Raw genomic sequence first — 8537 nt, 5'->3', positions numbered from 1 at the left:
AAAAAAAAAAAAATTTTGGGATTTGTTTTTAAATTAATTTCTGAATAAAAAAATTAAAAAAATATATTTTTATGAGAAAAATCAAAAATTTTCATGGAAGTTATAGAACACTTGTTTTTAGATAACATATAAAAAATATAGAAAACTGTTGGTGAGAGTGTGAAGTGTTTGTTTCAAACAACAAAAAATTCACACTTAAGTAGCCGTATCGTACCGATACGGCTCGATATTGCACGATACCTTCGATACGTACCGATACGTACCGATACTCTCGGGAATTTTCAGATTTTAAAAAGTTCGTATCGTAGAGTATCATACGTATCGGTACCTATATGGTACGACACGATACGATACGTACGATACGCCGATACACAAAAAGAAGCACAAAATTCCCCGTAGCGTATCGGTATGTATCGTGCCGATGCCTACCGATACGGATACGTATCGGCCGATACAGCACGATACGCACCGATACTTAAAACCATGGGGAAGAGAATTTCATAACAATGTATCCAGCAAAAAAAATCCAGTTCAGTGAAGCAGAAGGGTTTTCTCAAGAAAATATATTACTTATATGAGGATGGGTGCGTTGTTGCGACAAAACAGCAAAAGGTTTCTGTTTTGAAATGATTTTGACACACACAACTGGGTTGGCAACCAAAATTCTTCCTTCTATTATCATCAGAGTTATTAGTTAGCGATGTAAAATAGAATAAGAATGTTGAATTATGCAGTGACCCATGAAGCGGCATATTTCTAGTCAACCAGCTTCATGTTTCCTTCCTATGTTTATGAGAACTTTCAAAACCAGCATCAAAGTTGAGAAACCAACTCATAAAGAAAATCTCTCACTATGGTAGCAAACTGAGGTTTATTCTTACTATCACACTTACAAAATCTGTCACTGAAACGTTATAAACAAAATATATACATTTAAAGCAGGAAGCAAGGGTGAAAAGTCCTAGTCTAGTGCAGAAGAGATGCAATTAGCCTGTAGAGAATCAAGTTAATGCATTTCTATCATCATATCAGCAAGCACTCGCAGCAAAAATGAACAAAATGCAGGGTTATCACAAGTTTGTCAAGAAACTTTGATTTCTCAACTTAGAAATTTAAGTTTCTCAACATGGTTTGTATCTAAGACAAGAAAGTAGGTGTAAATACTTATCCTCTTACCGTTTTACCAGTAGGTGTTCTCAAGTTATCTGAGTTTCCAAATATGCAAGAGGATACGGCAATGTGGCAACTACTCATAAATCTTGCATCATCGTCTGAAACGTCAAATCCTGTACTTGGATATCCTTTAGGACCTTTGATGAAGCCACAATTTATATTTTGATCACGTGCAATAAATGATTCTTCCCTTTCTTGGAGACTTTGATGGCCAGCAAATCTGGGCTCCCATTGCTCTTGTCCACTAGGTCTCTCTTCTACTTCTGTATATTGCAAGGAAAATCTTGAAAATTTGCGACTTTCAAAAGGCTCCACTAGCTGTGCAGTAGAGTTTAAGAACTTCATTTCACACGAAGAACCTGAAGAAACTCATCATTAGAAAAGGAAGAAGCTTTTTTTACTCATCCAAAACAAAAACATACACACAATTACAAAAAAAAAAACCTAAGAGTGACAAAACCCTAAAAATGCATTAGCATTTGGACAAGACCTAACAAAATTCAAATTCAAGAGTGCTACTGTGCAAACATGTAAGAAAATTGTGTTGTATGTATATAAAGATTCCAATCTATGGTCATGCACAAGCACACACTCACACAAATGACAGAGCACAGACGGATGCATGCACAATGAAATTTTTAGAAGAAAAAGAAAAAGGGGGGGGGGGAGGAGTAGGATTGATAAAACCAAAGGAACCGGGCAACTTGTGTAGACTGAACAGGACTATTCTAAAAAAATTACCTACCAAAAGAATAATAGAATGCAAAACAAGCATACTTTTGTTTAGACAGTCCCATGTGCTTTATACAGCCATATCACAAAGAGAGAGTGCACCAAAAAGGATTAAAGCCCAATGAAAAAACTGATGTAAACCAGCTCGCAGCACTGTTTCCTCTTTCCTCAGAAAACGGAGAATGCAAAACAGCAACATAAGAAGAGAAGAAGAGGACTGGTTGTGCCAAATCGCTAGGCCAATAGATCTGCTAGGTGTAAGTTTATTTGGTGGGTGTAGCAGTTAGAAGAGGTTGAAGGCCTGGGGAGAGAAACTACAAGGAGTTTTTTTATCAAGTCCTAACTGGCTATAAAGGCCGCCAGTTCTGATTTTCGGATTTATTTTTTTTAATTATACTTTGAATTTTAATTAATATTTTCTTTCAATTAGTTACCCCTGGACAGATGTTATTAGTTGGTGGGGGGGGGGAGGGTAGGGATTTTTCCAGTTTACAATTTTTTTTAGTAGGGTAATGGCACTACCATAAGGTATACATCTGCTGGAAAAAATAGAGCATGCAGTCTTCGTCTATTGTTATCTTGAATTCAGTAGCTATCTAGCTATTTTATCCGCTAGAATTTAAAATCTTGGGTTACTGGTTTTGTTCAATTAAATCACAAATCGGTAGCTATCATGCAATCTAGCTTTGGACGCATCTAGCGGATACTTGATCTTCAACTCTTCTTTCATCTCCTCTCAAGTGGTAAGCTCAGTCTGACAAACCCGATAGGTAGCCTAGACCGAGACGATTGGATCGAAATTTAATTACGATCCAGTAGGATATTAGGGGTTTATTATTTATTCAGGGTTATCCTGTAATCATTATTTTTTATGGAAAGTTGAATAAGCAGGAGATTGGTTTCCTTGTTTCAGTGTTAGTTGAGTTTTATCTGTCATAGAAAGTAAATAAGAATTTTACCTTTATATATACATGTCATTGTATCCCTTGATTAGATTGAAGATATAAATTTTGAGTTTTGTTTGAGTGTGCCTGTGTGGCCTGAAAGCAGCCTGTTGGCTGAGTGTTCTTCTTCCCTCCTCTCTCTCATCTCTCGTTACCCTTCTCTCCCTTCTCCTTGCGTGCAACTATATTTTCCTCCATTTCTTTATTTCCCTCATTATTCTCCTATCTCTATTTTATTTCTGGACTCTAGTTCTGTTTCCTGCTACTTGAACTTACCAAGCTGGAAGAGAAGTGATCAATCCTTCATCTCCCTTTCTCCTTTATTCCTAATATCCTGGGTGCTGGTTCATCACCCTAGGGTGATTCAAACCCTAGAAGCTCAAGCAGGAAAGTGATCGCTGATTTGAATTATAAATTGAACTCAGATCTGGTTTACCTCTCTTCAGCCGGTTCTTATTTCAGGGATTACTTATTGGTCTCTCAGCTACAGATTGGGTTGTTCTTTGTGATGTTTCAAGAGTTTAAGGAGTTAAGAGTATAACCCCAAAAGTTCAACCTGATCGAGTGTGAATCGAGGGAGTAGTGTCATCTGGAAACAAACCAGTTACCGGTGGTTTTCTGTTCTTGTCAAAGGTTGAAGAAGACTTCTTTCCTTGTATTTAAAGATAGATTCACATCAGTACCCTTCCTTTTATGATTTGTTTTCCTTTATCATCTCTTTATAACAATTTCCAGAATTACCCTCTATTTCAGGAGTAATTCATGATTAGCCCCAAGTTAATATCTTACTCCCAAGGTGCTCATTTACCTTGAAAGAACTGCCATTACCTTCTTTTTTTTTTTTTTTTTGAACCGTTTAGCGCTTGGATGGGCCCATAGCGATCCCAAAGCTGGGATTCGTGACCCAGGATTGCATTATTTGGTACCAGAGCCAAACCCAGACATGGATCCGTACAAGAGGTTTATTTTCTTTCAAGAACTTCAAGCTAATCAAGAACGCTTGCAAATCGTGAATGAACATCCTAAGGAGTGACAGCGACTTGAGCAATTACGAATTCAGATGCTGCAGACCATGTTTAAATGTTCAGAAGTTTCCTTTGACAAGCTGATATCACTTGTTGAACTATGGGCAGAAGAGCAAGAAGAAGAACTGCCGATGATGGAAAACAAGGTGGTTCCAGTTAACCATTGAGGAAAATACAATGGTTGATCTTTTTATTGAACCAGTCAAATTTGTGCTTCCACATTACGACTTCAACAATGGATTTCTTATCACTGATTTTGAACCATTGGATCATAGATTGATCGTTGGTTTCATGAGATCAAGAAGAATATTTGATGATCATGCATTGAAGATCTTCTTGTTCTACAAAACACGACAGTGAGTTTTTTCTCAACATCGAGGAATTGATGCAGTAGACAGTAGCACTTCTGTGACCGACATGAACCCAATTGGTAGCCCAGACCAAGAACTGGGTCCAAATTTAGATCTGATCCAGTACGATATTTAGGGGTTTATTATTTACTTGGGATTATCTTGTAAATTTTACTTTTATGGAAAGCAGAATATGTAGGAGATTGGTTTTGCTTGTTTTAGTGTTAGTTTTCTAATTTAGCTGTGTCTCTGCTTTTGAAAGTAATTAGGAGTTCTACCTTCATATATACATGTCATTATAACCATCGATTAGAATGAAGAATGAAAATATTGAGCTTTGCTTGAGTGTACCTGTGTGGCCTATTGGCTGAGTGTTCTCATCTCCATTCTCTCCCTTCCCCTTGCACCTGATTATACTCGAACTTACTGGGCTGTTAGAGAAGTGATCAATCGTCCCTTTCCTTTCTCCTTTCTTCCTAATATCATGGGTGCTGATTCATCACTTCTAGGGTGATTCAACCCCTAGAAGCTCAGGCCAGAAAGCAATCACTACTGAGTTATAAAGCAAACTCAGATCTGGTTTGCGTCTCTTCTGCCAGTTCTTATTTCAGGGATTATTCATTGATCTCTCAGCTGCAGTTTCGGTGGTTCTTTGTGATGGTTCAAGAGTTTCAGGGGGGCCACAATATAACCCCCAAAGTTCAACCTTACAGAGTGTGAATTGAGGGAGTAGTGTTGTCTGGAAGAAATGTTGGGAACATGCCCAAACTCCTAAATGTGTTTTGATGATAACAAACAAATAGTGGCTTTAACCATGATTGTTAAGTGATGCTTAGTGCAAGAAGAGATCGTAAAGCCAAGGGTATCCCAAGAATTCAAGCTTCAATGAGTCAAGACATGAAGTTCAAAGACATGGAATTGCAAACAAGAAGGATAGAAGATGAAGTGTCAAAGAATGGAAGACTCAAGTGAAGATGAAGACAAGTATGATAGAATGGTCATTTCAATGTATATTGTAACTTCCATATGTATATACGGGCACGCACCTCATGCATTTGCATTACATCATACTAAAATGACCATAGGACATACTTTGACCAAGTATGAAAGTCCCTAAGTAGTATGGAACATATTAAGAAAAATATGTTCTAGTGAAATAAAAATTTAGTGAAAACCACATTGACCTGACTCAAGGGTATTTTGGGTAATCTAAAAGTTGGTATCAGAATATGGCCCCTTCATGAAAGTTGTAGGAAATTGACAACTGATCAGTATGACAGAAATCTATCAAAACTGGACAGAGCCTACGGGTGGTCGACCGGCACTGTCCAAGCCTGATGGCGGTCGACCGGCCAATCGATCGGCACTGACCGAGCCTGGGGGCAGTCGACCGGCTGAAATTCCCGGTCAACCAGTGCTTGTCTGGCTGAGCTCCAACGGCTAGTTTTTTGCCCCAATGGCTCTTGGTGGTCGACTGGCTACCGATGACGGTCGACCGGTGGACCCAAAATATGACCGTTTGAGAGAGATTTACTGCCTAAAATGACCACCTAACCTCACCTATAAATACCACTAATGCTCTCAATTAAATAACAATTAATTCTAATCATTTGAGCATTATTTTGAGAGCATTCTAAGTCAAAAAGCATTCTCCATCACTTGAGCTTATGTTCATCATTCCACTACAAGTCAAGCTCAAAGTTTTTATCAAAAGTCTTCCACACTTTTACTATTCAAGTCAAAGCTCAGAGAAGACTTATAAAAAGTGCATTCATTCTATTATTGCATATCTCATTTGCACCACACCAGAGGTAACCCTCTCTTCTCTCTTATTCCACTACTTTTATTTCTTTGTTTTTACATTAAGTCTAGACTGTACTTAGGCTTGTGTAAAAGATTCTCTTATTCTTAAAAGAATGTAAGGTGCCTCTCTACCTTAAACGAGATTGTACGGATACTCTTATCCTTAAAATATTGTGTAAAAGTTTTCCTCCCTACCTACTATACTGAAAGGGAAGAGCTAGTGGAATACCTTACAAGAGGATCTTATAGAGAGTGGACTAGACTCAGGTAGAGTCGAACCACTATAAATCTTGATCTTGTGTGGTTGTGATTCTTTTTATTCCGCATTTTATATTTTGCAATGATGCAATCACACTTGGGATTCATAGTAATTGAAAAGATTTAAATTTTTACTAGCATAACCTATTCACCCCCTAGGTTATTTCAAGTAAACCAGTTACAGCCAGTTTTCCGCTCTTGTTGAAGGTTGAAGAAGACTTCTTCTTTCATCGTATTTGGGGATACATTCTTGATATTTACATAAGTGCCCTTTCCTTTTGTTTCTACTTTATCTTCTCTTCACATAAATTTTAAGAATATCCCTCTATCTTTAGGAGAAATCCATGATTGGTCCCAAGTTCTATTCTATCTTACTCATAAGGGGATGATTGCCTTAAAAATTACAAAACTGCCATAAACTTTTACTGTTGAACCCTTTGGCACTTGGGTGGGCCCATAGAGATTCCAAAGCAGGGTTTCGTGAACCAAGATTCCCTTATTTGCTACAAGAGCCAAATCTAGACATGGATCCATACGAGACATTTATTTTCTGTCAAGAACTTCAAGTTAATCAAGAATTCTTGCTAATCGTGAATAAGCATCTTAAGAAGAGTTGGCGACTTGTACAATTACAAAATCAGATGTCACCGCCCACGTTCAAACATTCGGAAGCTTCCTCCGACAAGCTAATATCACTTGTTGAACAATGGGCGGAAGAGAAAGAAGAAGAGCTACCACAAGTTATAGCACATTTATTGGTGGAAATATTGCCTCATGGTGTAGGAAAAAGCAACCAACTATGGCTCATTCCAGTGTTGAGGCTGAGTATAGAGCTCTGGCTCATACTGAAGCTAAGTTGATGTGGTTTAAGTCTCTTCTTCAAGTGTTGGGTTTTCCAATTTCTCAACCTATAAAGATGTTTTGTGACAATCAAGTTGCCATCTTCACTGCTAGCAACCCGGTGTCATTGATGTAGATAAGTCACTTCGGCTTATTTTATTGCAAATAAACCTTGGGTTGTGTTATGTAAGTATTGGGCCTTTGATCCCATGGGTTTTCTTTGAAATTGGCCACTTTAATGGGCCTAAAATACGGGTAGAAGGTAGGAAAGCGGGATTTAAGTCATTAGTTTAATTAGTTGCTATTTAATTCAATAAAGGCTCATTAGGCCATTAGTCGGTTGTAAAGTCCTATATAGACTATTAATTAGTTAGTTCTACTCCATGTTGGAGTCATAAAGTCAAGTCCTAGTCCTATTTTGAATTCCTAGTTGTAGTAGGAATGTCTAGTCCTATTGGGAAACTAGCTCCTAGTTGTAGTAAGAATGTCTAGTCCTATTGGGAAACTAGCTCCTAAGTATTTTGATTGCTATTCTGCCCTCTATAAATAGAGGAGCCTATGTACTCATAATTGGAGATTTGAATGAATGAATTATTGAGTGATTACTCTTTAGGTAAAAAAACTATTATTGAGAGGTGAGATGCCTAAACTTTTGAGGGGTGTGATACCCAAAACCTGAGGGGTGAGATATCCATTCCTTTATTCTCTTTCACCCTTCTCAACCCTCCATCGATTCTTCTTTTTCTATTTTTATTTTCTGTTTATTGTTATTAGAAGTTCAGACCTATTAAAGCATACAAAATCAGAATCAGCCAGCCAAAGAGTTCTTGTTCTTGAAGCCAATTGACCCTCATTGCCGCCCAAGTTTGAGATTTGATCTACAGATCCTTTGGAGGACTGGTTCTATACTCCAAGAAGATCAATCGATCCTCTCTTGAAGGTTATCTGAAGAAGACAAGTTGATGTTCCTGCAGAATTCTTCACATTCTCTCTCTTAGGTCTGAAAATCAAGAAATTGCGTAACTCCATAACCAGCCGTCAGAAGCCCTTTATATTTGGGGGTTTTGTGCCCTCCCTAGGGACTATCTACACCCAAAAGTACAACTCAATCAGACTCCCACAGACCTGGCCGCACCTTTCTCTCTCCAGCTCTATAGAAGGTCTTTCTCTCTCCTATCGGGTTGGGTTTTGGACTGGTTTTGCTCCTATATGGGTATTGTATCCTTGGGGGTTTATTTGATGATATTATTTCTTTGTTTCTTGCTCCTATTTGTATTGTTTGGGGTTATAAACTGCAGAGTTAGTTACTTGTAATCTACTCATGCATTAGAGGGATTCGAACCCTCGGTAAACAAAAGCCTACATAGCATTTCCAATGCTATGCCTTGAACCACTCGGCCATCTCTCCTACA

The 8537-nt window shown here is 38.1% G+C and overlaps 1 pseudogene; it reads right to left on the bottom strand.

Moving 5' to 3' along the window:
• The window catches only part of LOC122076492, a 20957-nt pseudogene that overhangs the window by 9094 nt on the left and 3326 nt on the right, over positions 1–8537 (bottom strand).

Source organism: Macadamia integrifolia, chromosome 4 (assembly GCF_013358625.1).
Source record: "Macadamia integrifolia cultivar HAES 741 chromosome 4, SCU_Mint_v3, whole genome shotgun sequence".
Classification (NCBI taxonomy): domain Eukaryota; kingdom Viridiplantae; phylum Streptophyta; class Magnoliopsida; order Proteales; family Proteaceae; genus Macadamia; species Macadamia integrifolia.
Note: the sequence above shows the minus strand (reverse complement) of the source record. Positions and strands in the feature narration are given on the sequence as shown.